Here is an 18,472-nt window from a genome sequence, read left to right as displayed (position 1 = left end):
CATTTTACATTGAGAAGGTAAGAAAATAAATAAAATGTATTAGTTAAATATGTACATTATTGTAAAAAATCACATTGTTAACATAAGTAAATTTATTATAATGTATTCGTTAACAAAGTACATTATTTTAAAAAATCACATTGTGATCATAAGTAAATTAATTAAAATGTATTAGTTAACAAAAGTAAATTATTTTGAAGAAATCACATTGTGAATGTAAGTTTAATAAATAAAATGTATTAGTTAACAAAGGTAAATTATAAAATTTTGCAACATAATTATAAGATAATAAAATGTATTAGTTAAAACAAAAGTATATTATTTTAAAAATTTTACATTGTCAATGTAAGTAAATAAATAAAAATGTGTTAGTTAACAAAAGAAAATTATATGAAAAGTTTCAGTTTTTATTTTTTTATCTTTCTTAAAATGTTTCAAAAATGTATATAAGAATGAAGTTAACACTTTAATAAAATTTTTAAGTTTTTCGTTCATTTATATAGAAGCAAATATTAATAATTAAAAATTTTCAGTAAGTAATCTATATTCTGCATCATATGTAAGATTCTTTTTACCATATATAACTACACATGCAAGGGTATCATTTGGAATTTTATCTATATAAGTTGCACAAAGTTTTATAGTTGTTTTCTGTTTAGTTACAACATTCTTACTACCTATCATATTGATGACATAAATTGGATAATTAGTTAAAAACTAAATGGATTAATATCAATATCGGATTTTAGTAAAGTAATTCTTTTAAAATCAAGAAATGCATATATGCTTTTAGAAAACTATTTGGCGGATTAACATTTCATATTTCTTCAGGAAAAACTTCATTTTTACTATTTTTAAACATATATTCTGTTGTTTAACATGATCAAATAATGATCAATCAACTAATTGATTATCTTTACGATTCATCTGAAATACAACAAAAACAAAACATTTCATATCAAATTCTGAAGAGTTATAGTAATTTGTTACATCTAGTTCAAAATTGTTTTTACCAGATAATCCAGCAACTTCTTCTGTTTGAAGTTCATAAAAAGAAATAGGAATTTTAGGAACTTTTAAAATATTTTCACATTGTTCAAGGTTCATTATTTGGTTCATAGTTAACAACTGGTACACATATTTCCACAGATTCTATAACTATTTTACCTTCTTTAGGAAGCATATCTTTTATTTCAATACCAGCATTATTTTTATCAAACCAACATAATAATACATCTCTGAAAAATGAACTACATGTAAAAACTACAGTTAAGTTTCCTTCAAACATAATTTCTTTATAACCTTTAAAACATCCACCATGTAGTGACAACAGATAAAATACTTCATTGTTCTTTGTCGGTCTTTCTAGGAAGGCCTTTGAAGCTGCTACAACAGGTCTGCTGGCACAAACATGCTGGGTGATGGGGTGGTTCACAAGTGAAGAGCATCCTTCAGATAGAACGCAAGAAGTGTATTGTCAACTGAGCGCTTCTTCCAGGGATGTCTTTTTCCACAAGCTAGAACACTTAACAGTTTTCCAGAGTTCCAGGAATGTCTTTGATGCAACTGCTACAAACCACTAGACCACATCGAAGTAAGACTGATGCAACGGCCACCAGACGCCTACGAAGGCGGGCTGCTTCCGGTCTGTGGACGTAAAAAAAGGCCCGTGCAAGCTAGCAGATGGCTCTCGCACGGAGCGCCTAGTGCAGCCCAGCACACCACTGACTGCCACTTCTGTGGTGAGTGAATGTGTTTCCAGTGTTGAGAGCTACAGTGTCTTTTCGTGATATGTACGCTTTTCCACCAAGTTCTATTCGTGTGATAGGTATAAAGTGGTGTCAGTTCAGTTTCACGTGGCCTTTCTTGATTATTTCTACTTACGATAATGTTTTTAACCATAGGTTACCTGTCAGTTTCTAACCACTAATAGGTGTAAAGTGGTGTCAGTTCAATTTCCGCGGATGTTCTTGATTATTCTTACCTGTAACGACGTCTGTAACTAACATTTTTTGATATGTATGATTTACCAGCAGCTTCATTATATAATTGGAGCAAGGCATCTTCCCATCAATTTTGAACCATTTGGCATCAAGAAAACACCAGTTGTGGTACCATGTATTGAATCATATGACTGATGATCTTTAATTAGAGCATTGGCAAATGTTTCCCCGAAAATTTTGAATTCCGATCGCTATTGTGAAATAGGTCACACACCAAGACTGTAGGGTAATTGCCAGTTATGTTTCCTGCGGTTCTTCGGGGCTATTTTTACGTGTGACGATGTTTTTAATTACCATTATTAGGGCATAGGCGAGTGTTTCCCAACTAAAATTTGAATTTATTACCAATTTTAACCCAGAAAATGTTGAAAAAAAAATTTCCAATAGGATAATACCCCAAAATAAAGAAAAAAAAGAGCCCCACCATCAGCTTAGCACAGACTGAGCGTTTCCAGCCACATTCCCAGGTGGAGGAGGGGAGGGGGATGTGAGGGAGGGTGGAGTTGGTGTAGTTAATTGATCACTTTAATTAATTAATTAATTTGATATCAATTTGATATCAAAAGTCCGACATTGCCACATCTGCAGCAGAGGCAAGGGGAAGGGTGGGGGAGGGTCTTCCATCTTGAATAAATTTGGCAACAGTGCAGAGTGGTGTAGAATCACCCTCACTCTACTAGTGATGCATGGCACTAGAGACTTAAAGTGATTAACGCAGGTTCAAATTCGATCTGGAACATTGCTCGTAAAATCCTTCATAAGCTGATCGTTATTCAACCACTACGTGATGGACCTACGGTGGCTACTTCATCAAAAGAAAAGGCACAGGCTTTAGCAAAAGAAACTGAATCATTCTTTATTCCAAATTCTGCACCCTTCGATTCCTACAACACCGTTACTGTTAATGCTATTGTCGCCAGTTTTATCGGTGATGAAAATGAGTGCATCGATGTCACTACTCTGTGGCATATTAACAAAGTTCTGTCTCACCTAAAATCATGTAAATCCCCTGGTACTGATTAGTAACATGATGTTACGAAACTGGCTTCCCAGTGCACGAAAAGTGATCATCATTAATTCAGTGTTAAAACAAAGGCATTTCCCTAGTCAGCAGAAGCATGCAAAGTTCATTGATATACCCAAACCAACCAAAGACCATCGGTTTCCCAAAAATTACAAGCCAATCATCATCAGTTTCGAAAGTAGCAGAGTAAGTCATGCTTCTTGGACTCTGCAAAGCATGCAACGACAAATCAGTTCTCCCAAATACGCAGTTCGGATTTCGTTTAAAACATTCAGCTCCATTGCAATTGCTGTGGCTAGTGGAAGCAATTACAGGTGGTTATAATGAGGCTCAACTGTTACCACCTCGGTAATCCAAACTGAGTCTGACATCAAGAATGTAATGTCCTAACCATTGTTCTGACATATTTCTGTATGTACCAACCACCCATCATTGTAAATAATGTTTTATAATATTGTCAATTTTAATGTTGTGGTTGTGCTTTTGTGCACTGTAAATCACTTTTTGTTCTTTTGTTTCACAATTTATGTTGTCCAATTGTTATTTATAAGGCTATTTGTAAATATCCTGTTATTTATGGTTATTAATGACCTAGTCTTTTGTAAGGCAAAACTTGAATCTGTCTTCTATACTCATTTGTATTTGTCATGTTGTGGGGTTTTTATTTTCTCTGTGGCAAACGTTTTGCTCCATTACTGTCATGTTCTGCTAGCTACACGAAATTTTATGTAGTTGGGTGTAAGGACCCTGGGGTCGGAATCCTACAAAATAAAAAGAAATAAGAAAGATATCACGGCACAACGCGATTCTAATTTGTAAAGCGGAATTCGATTTCCGGTGATAATTTTTCTGACACAGTTGTCGCAGTTAATATTTGCTTGAAGCTGAAACTCATTTAATATCGATAATAATTAGCAGCTGCTATCGTTAAGTGTTAGCAATGGATGTAAAACTGAATTAATTTTCAATTTTTTTTCTTCGTGAGCTAGCTAAAAGGATTTGTCTTCGCGAGCGTTCCAGAGTTTCACAGTAATGTGGAATTCAGTTAATGTTTTGAACCTTCCAAAGATGATACATAAAGAAAGTGGTATTCAGTCAAGCTCATCTACTTCTCCCGAAGGTATGTATTAGTTAATTTCTTGGAAATTCATTCAAATGATGTCGACATTTCGTTGGGAATTGTGGAAACATTAAAAAATAATTAGTATATCTTAGAATCGTTGTTTGAGCGATGATTGTTGTGCTAATCAAAGACCAGAACAATAATACAATACCTACCTATCCCGTAGAATACATGTACGCTATTAGCTTTCAGTGTCAGAGAAAAGGCTGTAAATTTATGGTTAAACGAAAGAGGAAGGAAAGCTTAAAAATAAGCAGTGTGCAAAGCAGGTTCTGTTACGTATCTGAAGATGAATTCACAAATGGAACAAAGATTTATGCAAAGTTGAGAGGTTCCACGCTTTTTTTTTTTTTTTTTTTTGCATGTCGTCTCTCATTTTCATCAATTTTATTAATGTTTTATATCATTTCACAGTGGTAACGAGCCGAATAATTTTATTCCTATGAGAGTATTTGTACTGAGTGTTCAAATTACTTTTCACTTGATTGCTATGCATGTTGGGAACTGTATGTGGTCTTGCTTTTAGTTTTCTCTGGTACTTACCTGTGTGGCTTGTTCCGAGGCGAGCACTGGAGGACGCGACACGCTGCGTTTTCGTGGGGGGGGTCTGCACTTCCGTTAATACGGAGGGGGTCGTACATTATTTCGCCTGTTGTATGGGCGGCGAAACAACCTGCGAGCCATCCGAGGCCTACGAGGAGCGTAAGTCACCAAGTGAGCCAGAGCTCGTTGGCCGCTCAACTCAGCAGACAAAACGTGTTTTTCAACCTGTTAACTCGCAACTGTGTGTGTACGTATTAACGAGGATTGCATCCTCTACTGGAATCTGCTATTGTGAGGTCTTACTGATTACTAGTCGTACAGCAAAATTTAAGATCAATTCTAGACATAAATTGTACAATGGTTTGTTTATAGCATTTAGTCTCTTCCGATAAACATTCATCATGTCATACAAGACGTGGTGCCTTATGAAACAGATAATCCTTTTGGCATGATTTTAAGTTCATTGTACCCCAGTACAGTCGTAATACATTTTCAGTAGGCTTGTGGACTTCCTATCACTCTACATCTACATCTACATCCATACTCCGCAAGCCACTTGACGGTGTGTGGCGGAGGGTACCTTGAGTACCTCTATCGGTTCTCCCTTCTATTCCAGTCTCGTATTGTTCGTGGAAAGAAGGATTGTCGGTATGCTTCTGTGTGGGCTCTTATCTCTCTGATTTTATCCTCATGGTCTCTTCGCGAGATATACGTAGGAGGGAGCAATATACTGCTTGACTTCTCGGTGAAGGTACGTTCTCGAAACTTTAACAAAAGCCCGTACCGAGCTACTGAGCGTCTCTCCTGCAGTCTTCCACTGGAGTTTATCATCTACGTAACGCTTTAGCGATTACTAAATGATCCTGTAACGAAGCGCGCTGCTCTCCGTTGGATCTTCTCTATCTCTTCTATCAATCCTATCTGGTACGGATCCCACACTGCTGGGCAGTATTCAAGCAGTGGGCAAACAAGCATACTGTAACCTACTTTCCTTTGTTTTAGGATTGCATTTCCTTAGGATTCTTCCAATGAATCTCAGTCTAGCATCTGCTTTACCGACGATCAACTTTATATGATCATTCCATTTTAAATCACTCCTAATGCGTACTCCCAGATAATTTATGGAATTAACTGCTTCCAGATGCTGACCTGCTGTTTTGTAGCTAAATGATAAGGGATCTATCTATGTATTTGCAGCACATTACACTTGTCTACATTGAGATTCAATTGCCATTCCCTGCACCATGCGTCAATTCGCTGCAGATCCTCCTGCATTTCAGTACAATTTTCTATTGTTACAACCTCTCGATACACCACAGCATCATCTGCAAAAAAGCCTCAGTGAACTGCCGATGTTATCCACAAGGTCATTTATGTATATTGTGAAAAGCAACGGTCCTACGACACTCCCCTGCGGCACACTTGAAATCACTCTTACTTCAGAAGACTTCTCTCCATTGAGAATGGCACGCTGCGTTCTGTTATCTAGGAACTCTTCTATCCACTCACACAACTGGTCTGATAGTCCATATGGTCTTACTTTGTTCATTAAACGACTGGTGGCAAGTGTATCAAACGCCTTGCGGAAGTCAAGAAACACGGCATCTACCTGGGAACCCGTGTCTATGGCCCTCCGAGTCTCGTGGACGAATAGCGCGAGCTGGGTTTCACACGGTCGTCTTTTTCGAAACCCATGCTGGTTCCTACAGAGTAGATTTCTAGTCTCCAGAAAAGTCATTATACTCGAACATAATACGTGTTCCAAAACTCTACATCTGATCAACGTTAGAGATATAGGTCTATAGTTCTGCACATCTGTTCGACGTCCCTTCTTGAAAACGGGGATGACCTGTGCCCTTTTCCAATCCTTTGGAACGCTACGCTGCAAGAAGGGAGGGCAAGTTCCTTCGCGTACTCTGTGTAAAATCAAACTGGTATCCCATCAGGTTCAGCGGCCTTTCCTCTTTTGAGCGATTTGAATTGTTTCTCTATCCCTCTGTCGTCTATTTCGATATCTACCATTTTGTCATCTGTATGACAATCTAGAGAAGGAACTGTAGGGCTAATAACAGAAAGACTCTATAATGGTGGTTTCCAGTAAAAGACGCAATTTTCGTTTGCACCTACACGTCTAGTTATGAGTTAATAGGTGTAGAAACACAGTTCGTGTGCTGAGTTGAGCGAGCTCGGCCTACCTTCATGATGTACGTTCTGCGGCCTGTCTTTCTCCTGGGCCTCGGAGCCGCCTGAGTGTCGTTACAGTTTATGTGTTTATCGTTCCGATGCGTCTGCAACGAAGTCTGCTGGCCCCGACTGACTGTATTGTCTTCATGATTCTGAGAATTCTTGTGCACGGTGCCCTGCCGGGTGCGATTGTCTGGCGCCGGATGGCCGGTGGTCTTGGCATGCTGTTTTCATAGCTGGTCAAACGGCAAGTTCAGTGCCCCCAGCTAAATAGCAGAGGCATGATTGGTCAACTTAAACTGAGGCCAGTTAACGTCATAAAGCCCTGCACGAAATTGGAGGGAATGTTCACTATTGGTGTGGATGATGTCCTGTGATAGTGTGGGGGAGTTCTGGAATCAGCACGGAATGCTGATTCGTGGCTTTTCGAGGGTAGTGGGGTGTTGAGTAATGTTGGCTTAGCTCTTGCGTTGCATGGGCGCATGGCACTGCGGACCTGATCTTCGTTGGAATCGGACGGTCTTGCGACTTAGTCTCATTTTTTCGGAATCGTTGTGGAGCATGACTTTGGTCATACTCCAGTTTCATTCTGCCACTTAAGAACCAACGCACCTGTACCGATAGGGCCGAGTTTAGGCGGTTTTGCTGTGTCTCTTCCTGGAGATACATCCTCGTGCATCCAGGAGTTTCCCTGCTTCGGCAACCCGAGCAGAACTTAGAATTCTCGGGCGGCATTCGAGGCTACGGGTTGAAACAGAGTTGCCGCACATCAGGAGACGGCGCCTACATCACCAGAACACTGCCTACTGACAACCTGCTGCTGGTTTCAGAATTGGTAAAGTATTTTGCGGCTTTGGCGTTGTAGGACATATCATTGTTATGCTGAAGTCCTCAGCAGCACGCGCACTCGCTTTTCTACAAGTCCACCTTGTTTGTTTTTCCAGGTGTTTCCATTTGAGCTCTTACTACTAATCGCAATAATGCATTAAAGTCGGGGGAGTAATATCTGATTCATTAGGACCTCAAGTAATTACTGTCAGTCAATTGCATCACAGAGAGTAGGACCGTCTTGTTCTCGAGCCAACTCTTATTTTCATAATAGTTCAGTACACCCTATCCTTTAGCTATTGTTTGTATCGACAATCAAGTATTTTTGTGTTCTGATTTATAATAAACCTCATTGTAATATTTAATCTGCATATCATTTCGTAGATGGATGCAGAATCCCATTTCCTGTCCGTTATTATTATAAAATTCACTTTTTTCTTCTGAGTAGATTACGATTTTTATTAAATTACTGTGCTTGTGCACTCGTTATTTTACCAACTAACTGGGTCCTCTATCAATTCCTTTCGTTACCGTTGTGCACATAATTAATTAGGTATTAGTAAGGACGGGATCGAGTGCATGTCTAGTTCTCATACAAAATTCGCCAGAATTAAAGAAGTACAAACTCTTCTACACCTCGGCACCTCGCAAAGCACGAAATACATGCCAAAATGAAACTTGGAAAATGGTGAAGCAAAAACTACTCGAAAGACTTAGAACTGCTCGTGAGAGTCAGAGCACCATTACCGAAGAAGATCGACACGATTAGGCCCATATGAATTGCCAGTGAGATTTACATTACTGATTTCCACGTTTCTTCGATTTAGTTAAGCAGATTCAGGAAATTATGAGGAAAAATTACGAAGTTTACTTCAGGTAAACGTTTAGAGGAAATGTTATTAAGAGATAATACACTACTGGTCATTAAAATTGCTACACCACGAAGATGACGTGCTACAGACGCGAAATTTAACCGACGGGAAGAAGATGCTGTGATATGCAAATGATTAGCTTTTCAGAGCATTCACACAAGGTTGGCGCCGGTGGCGACACCTACAACGTGCTGACATGAGGAAAGTTTCCAACCGACTTCTCATACACAAACAACAGTTGACCGGCGTTGCCTGGTGAAACGTTGTTATGATGCCTCGTGTAAGGAAGAGAAATGCGTACCATCACGTTTCCGACTTTGATAATGGTCGGATTGTAGCCTATCGCGATTGAGCGACATTGCTCCTCGCGTTGGTTATGATCCAATGACTGTTAGCAGAATATGGAATCGGTGGGTTCAGGAGGGTAATACGGAACGCCGTGCTTGATCCAAACGGTCTCGTATCACAAGCAGTCGAGATGACAGGCATCTTATCCGCATGGCTGTAACGGATCGTGCAGCCACGTCTCGATCCCTGAGTCAACAGATGGGGACGTTTACAAGACAACAACCATCTGCACGAACAGTTCGACAACGTTTGCAGCAGCATGGACTATCAGCTCGGAGACCATGGCTGCGGTTACCCCTGACGCTGCAGCAAAGACACTAGCGCCTGCGATGGTGTACACAACGACGAACCTGGGTGCACGAACGGCAAAACGTCATTTTTTCGGATGAATCCAGGTTCTGTTTACAGCATCATGATGGTCGCATCCGTGTTTGGTGACATCGCGGTGAACGGACATTGGAAGCGTGTATTCGTCATCTCCATACTGGCGTATCACCCGGCGTGATGGTATGGGGTGCCATTGGTTACACGTCTCGGTAACCTCTTGTTCGTATTGACGGTGCTTTGAAAAGTGGACGCTACATTTCATATGTGTTACGACCCGTGGCTCTACCCTTCATTCGGTCCCTGCGTAACCCTACATTTCAGCAGGATAATGCACGACCGCATGTTGTAGTTCCTGTACAGGCCTTTCTGGATACAGAAAATGTTCGACTGCTGCCTTGGCCAGCACATTCTCCAGATTTCTCACCAATTGAAAACGTCTGGTCAATGGTGGCCGAGCAACTGGCTCGTCACAATACGCCAGTCACTACTCTTGATGAACTGTGTTATCGTGTTGAAGCTGCATGGGCATATGTACCTGTACACACCATCCAAGCTCTGTTTGACTCAATGCCCAGGCTTATCAAGGCCGTTTTTACGGCCATAGGTGGTTGTTCTGGGTACTGATTTCTCAGGATCTATGCACCAAAACTGCGTGAAAATGTAATCACATGTCAGTTCTAGTATAATATATTGGTCCTATGAATACCCGTTTATCATCTGCATTTTTTCTTGGTGTAGCAATTTTAATGGCCAGTAGTGTACTATAGAGCAATTCGTAACTGACGTTAAAGATGTAGTTTCTTGTTATGCCGTAAAATGCAGTGTGTCAAGCCAATTAGTGAGGTTTCGTGTAAGAGCTGCGTGCAAACCACACAGCATAATTTCGAGCGAAAGAAAGTCAAAGTCGCTTGTGCAGCCGGTGAACGCTATAACACGCTCGTACACACCGATGAGCCAAAACATTATGACCACTGCCCACCGTTAGGTTGAATGCCTTCTGGTGATGTTGCTGGCATGTGACGCAGTAAGTAAAGAATGTAAGCGGAAGAGGGCAGACGTTATAGCGAAGATACGGGCAGCAAGTGTGACATGCGGTTTTCGCAAAGTGCACATTGTTGTGGCGGTGAGGCTGTAAACAAGAATCTCTGAAACGGAGCAGCTGGCCGCCTTTTAGCGTACTACTGGCATGAGCACCTTTGGTATGATGTTGAAGGATGATGAAGTAACGAATAGGTCGTATGGTATTGGGCGACCACGTCTCATCACAAAATATCCACGATAGGCAACGATCTGTGGCAGATCTGACTATAGAGCACAATGCTGGTGCAGGCACAAGTGTTTGGGAATACACTGTTCAAAGGCAATTGTTGAACACAGAGCTCCACATCACACGACCCCTACATATACCTGAGTTGACCCAACGAAATCGTGGGCTATGATTGCAGTAAGCAAAGTAACACTGAGTTTTCACCGTGGATCAATAAAAACGTGTCGACTCTTGAATGAATCGCATTTCTTGTTACACCAGCCCGATGGTTGGGTACTTAACACTCCGTCATCCAGGCGAATGGCTGCACGAAACATGAACTGTGTCACAGATGCAGGCCGGTGAGGGCAATATGTTTGAAAAGTGGAACAACACGGTATTAAACAGGTGGTAATAACGTTTTGGCTCATCGTTGTACAGCAGGAGTGCTCAATCCGTCGATCGCTACCGACCAGTCGATCGCCCTGGCTTTATGAGTCGAACTTTCAAAACCTTTGTCCAAAGTGTGTTCGAATCAGCTGTTTTTGTAAAATATCAGTTTGTTGGCAATGTTAGCTTGTGTGCGAACGACGAATATTTCCCACCTTTCTTTAAGTGTCTGCTTTATTTTATCTCAAATTGATTTTACTCTCTTTGGTCGGATTTTCTCCATTTTAACCACATTAATTTCTACGGATTTCGTAAGGGCTCTGATAACCTCGTCTTGAACTCCCCTAACCCACAACACACACGCACATTATATTGTGCATCAGCAAGTACTTTGTGGATATATTTTGAAAATGTCACATGTGAAATCAGTTCGCTTGCAGTACCTACAGAGAGGAAAGTTTAGATTGCTATTAGAAGATTTGGTTAGCCAGTACGGAGATCTGCTATTTACCACTGAAGTTCGATGAGTGAGAAGAGATATAATTCTTAACAGATTTAGGAAACTTCTGTCAGCGATAAAATTTTTTGCATCTGAAAGGGAGGAAGATTACGCACATCTGTATGATGTGAGATGGTTGTAGGATCTGGCATTTGCAACAGATATGAGAGTTAAACTAAATGAATTGAACAAAGAACTTCAAGGAAAAAACCAAAGTGTCACATCTTATATGTCTTCTATGAACAGTTTCATGTAAAAACTTGACCTTTGGATAGCGCAGTTATAGAAATTAAATGTAACACACTTTCCTCAAACACCGTCGGGACTGCCTCACCAATAAACATCATTGGATCAAGAAGCTGTAGAGAAGTAGTGAACCTCACTACATTGACGACAGAGTTTGATAACCGATTATCAGATTTCAAGGCAATGGAACCTGTTCTAGCTTTGATAGCTCAACCTTTCCAAGAAGTGGATGTAGAGGATATTTCACGTAAAGTGAGTGCTCTTTTCTCTTACAGTGAGACTGAACTTGAAAAGCAAATAGTTCGAGTTCAGAATGACATTTCCTTACAGTCAGAGTAAAACGAAGATAACTTTTGGAATTAATAAGTGTAAAAAACTGCCCTAAAATAATAAAAGCGGCAGCATATGTTTTATCGTTTTTTGATCAACTTATGTATGTGTGGCAGCATCCTGCCTCGGGCATGGATGTGTGTGATGTCCTTAGGTTAGTTAGGTTTAAGTAGTTCTAAGTTCTAGGGGACTTACGACCACAGATGTTGAGTCCCATAGTGCTCAGAGCCATTTGAACCATTTTTTTGTGGCAGCGTTTCCAGCGATGGACATAGTGAAATATAAATGTAGAAATAAACTGAATGATGAAACTTCCTGGCAGATTAAAACTGTGTGCCGGACCGAGACTCGAACTCGGGACCTTTGCCTTTCGCGGGCAAGTGCTCTACCAACTGAGCTACCCAAGCACGACTCACGCCCCGTCCTCACATCTGTACTTCTGCCAGTACCTCGTCTCCTACCTTCCAAACTTAATCTGCCAGGAAGTTTCATATCAGTGTACACTCCGCTGCAGAGTGAAAATCTCATTCTGGAAACTGAATGATCTTCATCTTTCAGACTGTGTACGGTTGACTCTGACAAATTGTTCACCAGCTTGTAATAAACTTGCCAATAACATGCAAAGCCATGTATCTTATTAAACTTTTTTTAACATTTATGATGGCGTATATTTTCATGTTTTCAGACGTGTAATATCTTGAAAATTAACTAATAGGCCTACAACATTTAATGGAGAGAAAATTAACTTTTATGTATTTTATGTAAATGAAATGGTTAATTTTGCTCTGATTATTGCCAGCATCATGTTTAAAGTACCAGGGAAGCAGGTTGCTAGCCTTACTTGCCCTGAGTTCCATTGGGTTTTACCCCTAACGGCTGAGGGACTAACCGGTGGATTTGGTAGTCTTTGCCGTATGAGCACAAAGGTGACCACGACTCAGAATATGTCCGAGATGCCCAGCCTTATTCCAAAGTAACTGGTATCCCGACTGTCGGGACCACTTACTTGGCCACTCATACGTTGCCCGTGGTTCATGAACTAGGACATGACTACAGGAACCCACACCATGAACCAATAAAGCGGCTGGGGTGGATGAAATTAAGTCGGAACTCATCAAACACAGTGGAATGTCAGGTCTTAAATGGCTACACAGGATAATTGAAATGGCCTGGGAGTCAGGACAGGTTCCATCAGACTGGACAAAAGCAGTAATCACACCAATCTTTAAACATGGAAACAGAAAAGATTGTAACAACTACAGAGGTATCTCTTTAATCAGCGTTGTGGGTAAAATCTTCGCAGGTATTGTTGAAAGGAAAGTGCGAGTATTAGTTGAGGACCAATTGGATGAAAATCAGTGTGGGTTTAGGCCTCTTAGAGGTTGTCAGGACCAGATCTTTAGCTTACGGCAAATAATGGAGAAGTGTTATGAGTGGAACAGGGAATTGTATGTATGCTTTATAGATCTAGAAAAGGCATATGACCGGGTTCCTAGGAGGAAGTTATTGTCTGTTCTACAAGATTATGGAATAGGAGGCAAACTTTTGCAAGCAATTAAAGGTCTTTACATGGATAGTCAGGCAGCAGTTAGAGTTGACGGTAAATTGAGTTCATGGTTCAGAGTAGTTTCAGGGGTAAGACAAGGCTGCAACCTTTCTCCACTGTTGTTCATATTATTTATGGATCATATGTTGAAAACAATAGACTGGCTGGGTGAGATTAAGATATGTGAACACAAAATAAGCAGTCTTGCATATGCGGATGACTTAGTTGTGATGGCAGATTCGATTGAAAGTTTGCAAAGTAATATTTCAGAGCTAGATCAGAAATGTAAGGACTATGGTATGAAGATTAGCATCTCCAAAACGAAAGTAATGTCAGTGGGAAAGAAATATAAACGGATTGAGTGCCAAATAGGAGGAACAAAGTTAGAACAGGTGGACGGTTTCAAGTACTTAGGATGCATATTCTCACAGGATGGCAACATAGTGAAAGAACTGGAAGCGAGGTGTAGCAAAGCTAATGCAGTGAGCTCTCAGTTACGATCTACTCTCTTCTGCAAGAAGGAAGTCAGTACCAAGACTAAGTTATCTGTGCATCGTTCAATCTTTCGACCAACTTTGTTGTATGGGAGCGAAAGCTGGGTGGATTCAGGTTATCTTATCAACAAGGTTGAGGTTACGGATATGAAAGTAGCTAGGATGATTGCAGGTACTAGTAGATGGGAACAATGGCAGGAGGGTGTCCACAATGAGGAAATCAAAGAAAAACTGGGAATGAACTCTATAGATGTAGCAGTCAGGGCGAACAGGCTTAGATGGTGGGGTCATGTTACACGCATGGGAGAAGCAAGGTTACCCAAGAGACTCATGGGTTCAGCAGTAGAGGGTAGGAGGAGTCGGGGCAGACCAAGGAGAAGGTTCCTGGATTCGGTTAAGAATTATTTTGAAGTAATAGGTTTAACATCAGAAGAGGGACCAATGTTAGCACTGAATAGGGGATCATGGAGGAACTGTATAAGGCGGGCTATGCTCCAGACTGAACGCTGAAAGGCATAATCAGTCTTAAATGATGATGATGATGATGATGAAATGGTTAATTTTGTCTACGGCATTGTTTTGTGCTGAAGCCTTTATGAATTTTTAAGTCAGTAGTGATACGTATCGTTGGGTTACCGTTTCTGCAGCTTTATATCTGCGTTCGGGAGCCTCGAGACACATTAGGACGAAAGATTTTAAAAAAAAAACTGGCTGTTGAGTTGCAAAAGTCTTGTAATAGACATAGCAAAATCAGGAAAAATGGAAGAGAATGGTTTTTAATATTACATTCAAAATATCTCATCAGTTGTAGCAAATAACTCACAGATTTTTTTGTACTCTTGGCCTGGACTTAACATAACATCTGTCTTTAGAAGGACGACAAAAAGATTCAGCCTCTTGATAAAAAATTTTCGACACAGTGAAGAATTTCTCAGAATACTGTTGGACAATATAATTTCTGATATCTCTTTGTCACTTCAAGTTTATCTGCGGAATAGTACTGTCAATCTATAGGCATTTGTGCAATGTCTGCATCACCAGGTTTTACGAATTTGATTAACTATGTCTGGCACGCAGCACAATATCCAGAACATTGACCACGACCATTTCTGACTCCATCCTAATTCTGTCTAAATAGAACTAGTAATTACTGTGACGTCGCTAAGCGTATTAATTTTTATCCTATCAGGTGTGTCTGGTGTAAAGAGAATGTTTGTTTTCGTCATCCAATAGACACTTCGCATTTTTATGACGCCTACTAGAAGTAATCAAGAATCTGTTTCATGTTAATAAAATATAAATTGTACCAAAATTATGGTAGGAACTGTGCTACAGAAATTGTTATAAAATATTTCATGGCATCATTTTGAGGTCCCGATTGAGGGATGTCATCTGTAATGTAGCATCATACACTGCCTTGACTTTCTTTCCTCTGGTAGTCGCTTGTGTAACAATTACATCTGCAACGGGTTAGCTGACGATACGAACGGCAAGTTATTCAAAAAATGAATGATTTGAGAGATTTTTGGTACGGTTTAAGTGTTCAAAGTTCCCGTGTGTGCAAATTGGACTTGACAGTGTGTATCGCTACATTCTCTGCTCATTGCTGTATATTCTGCTTACTCGCTGATTCACGCGCCAGGCAGGAAGGGCTGTACAAACCGCTGTTATAAGCGGTTCTTAGTGTGCCAAAAATGAGTAACTCTCACAATTAAAGATGAATACATTTAGTGCGCCTTATAAGCTAAAATTTTGACAGTGCATTTTTTTCTGTTTATTCTTCCCGCATGAAAAATTTCAGGTTAGGTTTCGACATATCGTATTAAATCATTCGCTTGTAAGACTATTGCCCATTGTCACAAGAGAATATAGTTCCAGGTTTCTTGTAGACACAGTTTTGTTATGGTACGGATAATAGGTGTATCACAGTGTGGGAGTGAAATGACGCGCCAACTGGAAACGTACTCCAACAATGAAGTATGCGGGACTTTCAGACGAAACGTCTAAATTTCAGATGGATTCACCGTGATATTCTGGAGGTGTATGGAGGAAACTCGTTGTCGCATCAAGCTGTAGGGAAATGGTGCCAAGAATTTTACCCAAAGACACACAGACGTGAGTGATGCTGATCAGGAACGAAACCATGAATATCGACCACAGACGGCAATGCGCAGACAATCGGCAAAGTGGAAAAAATTTGTGGGTTTTGCAAACTCCACATAGCGATTTTCGAATGGCACAGTGACCGAGGAGCGGATTTCATTCGTTGCGCAACTGAACAATTGGTAGAACGTTCCGACCGTCGGTTACAAACAGTTGGCGACTATGCCGAAAAATTGTGTAATGTATTTGTGTCACCTTGAAGTGTAGTGCAGTATTCAATAAAGTTTGTTTTGTGAACCATAATAATATGTAACTTGCTTTTGAAGTCTCCTCGAACAAAGTGGATAACAACTAATAATGAAAGCCGGCCGCGGTGGCCGAGCTGTTCTAGGCGCTACAGTCCGGAGCCGCGCGGCTGCTACGGTCGCAGGTTCGTATCCTGCCTCGGGCATGGGTGTGTGTGATGTCCTTAGGTTAGTGAGGTTTAAGTAGTTCTAAGTTCTAGGGGACTGATGACCTCAGATGTTATGTCCCATAGTGCTCAGAGTCATTTGAACCATTTATTTAATAATGAAAACTGACACGTACGTATATGTTAACAAAAGCAAAACGTCCCACTAAGCATGAGGAATTTTGAATGTGAGATGAAGGGCTGCCACTGAGTTCAGTGTGATTTATTGTCCTGAAATGTATGGTTTTCGATTTGTATGAGGACTTGATCGAAAAGTTTACATTACAAATACATTTACACTACCTAGAACAATATTTGTGTCTCGCAACCACATATTCGTAGTTATTCAGCCTCGTTTACTGGAATATTTTCCCTTCTATTAATTTATACTGTTAACCTTGTCAATTTTCGCTTCTAAGTATGATTGACTGTGTATATCAATTTTGCAATTAGACGCCCCTAGCGCTCCTCCAAGGGGCTACTTGCGTTCCTTTGGCCTTAAACCGGCCATTAAGGTGTGCGTCAGTAGAGGCACAACCTTCGCGTCACAACATGTTGCATTGTTGCCAAATTTATTCAAGATGGCGGCGATGACGTAATCCAAGATGGCGGCATGTAGACTTGGCAACATCGCATGACGTCATCCAAGATGGCGGCTTTTGGCGGGAGAATAGTCCAATTGTGCTACGTCCACTAACCTAACCTCAAGGAAAAACGGTGACAAATTTGTATTTTGGCGGGAAAATAGGCCAATTGTGCTACGTCCACTAACCTAAGCATCCAGAAGAAAAAATGGCGGGAAGTTTGAGTTCCAACAGGATAATGCATGCAAAAACCGTACTTGTCTTTATTATTATTGATTATCATTTATTAACATTCATTATCATTTATTATTATTTATTATTATTTATATCATGCACATTTATATGCAATCCAACTGTGTTAGTTCATACCCTTGCCACCAGAGAGCGCCACCGTGACGTCATTAAAGATGGTTGATTTTGGCTGGAAGAAAGCCAATTGTGCTACCTCCACTGACCTACCATTACCGTTCTCCTGCACATTCAGTCTTTGCTGAGGTGTCGTTGCCATGTCTTCGATCATAGAGATGGATGTGGGTGATAGAGCAGCCTTCAATAAGTGCATTTCATGTAGACATTCGAGGGAGGACTGCAGCCACAGTTTACTACATGAGGTGTGGAAGCGTATGATAATGGAGGAGTGTCAGAGCAATAAGTACAAGAATTCTGTTCAGCAGATTTCGGCAATGCAGAGGGATGGAGCCAGGATGCATCCCGTAACCAGCATATGCTCATGTGCATGCGCAAACTCCAGGCTTATTTACCATCAAACATTCACTCTTCCAAAACGCAAGAGGCGTTCAGTTGACGCCAATTCGCTTCGGCGTAAGCATATTCGTATACAACGTATATACCATTGACGCCCATCCTGCAGAATGTGTTCAATCGATGAGTTATTGGTGTTCGACCACGATGAGTTTAACAGCAGTGTAGTTTGCAAGCATACAGCCGAGTACTGCCCCCATAACCTCCTACATGCTGAATGGAAACGTGCATTAACCCTGGAACAAATGAATAAGAACACAGTCCTCCAAATAAATTCCCTCCAACGAAATGCTTTAAAAATGCATTACCCATCTCATGGAAACATCTGCTACTATTGGAACTGTCTACCTTTTCTAAAGCCCACATATAAGCTCCCAGCCCACAAGAGACGACTGCCTCTGATCCAGCAGAGTGACGAACTGATCTAGTTCACGAGTTCTCCACTAGAGGGCACATCGATAGGTCACGTGTTCACCTTATTCAACCAATAGCAGCACAGCATCATGGTGACGTAGTTGGCTTCTATATAAGGAGGACTCAGCAGCTCCTCCATCTCTGTTCCAGTCAGT

This window comes from Schistocerca nitens, chromosome 3, assembly GCF_023898315.1.
Source record: "Schistocerca nitens isolate TAMUIC-IGC-003100 chromosome 3, iqSchNite1.1, whole genome shotgun sequence".
Classification (NCBI taxonomy): Eukaryota; Metazoa; Arthropoda; class Insecta; order Orthoptera; family Acrididae; genus Schistocerca; species Schistocerca nitens.
The sequence above is the reverse complement of the archived record's forward strand: the minus strand, read 5'-3'. Positions refer to the sequence as shown.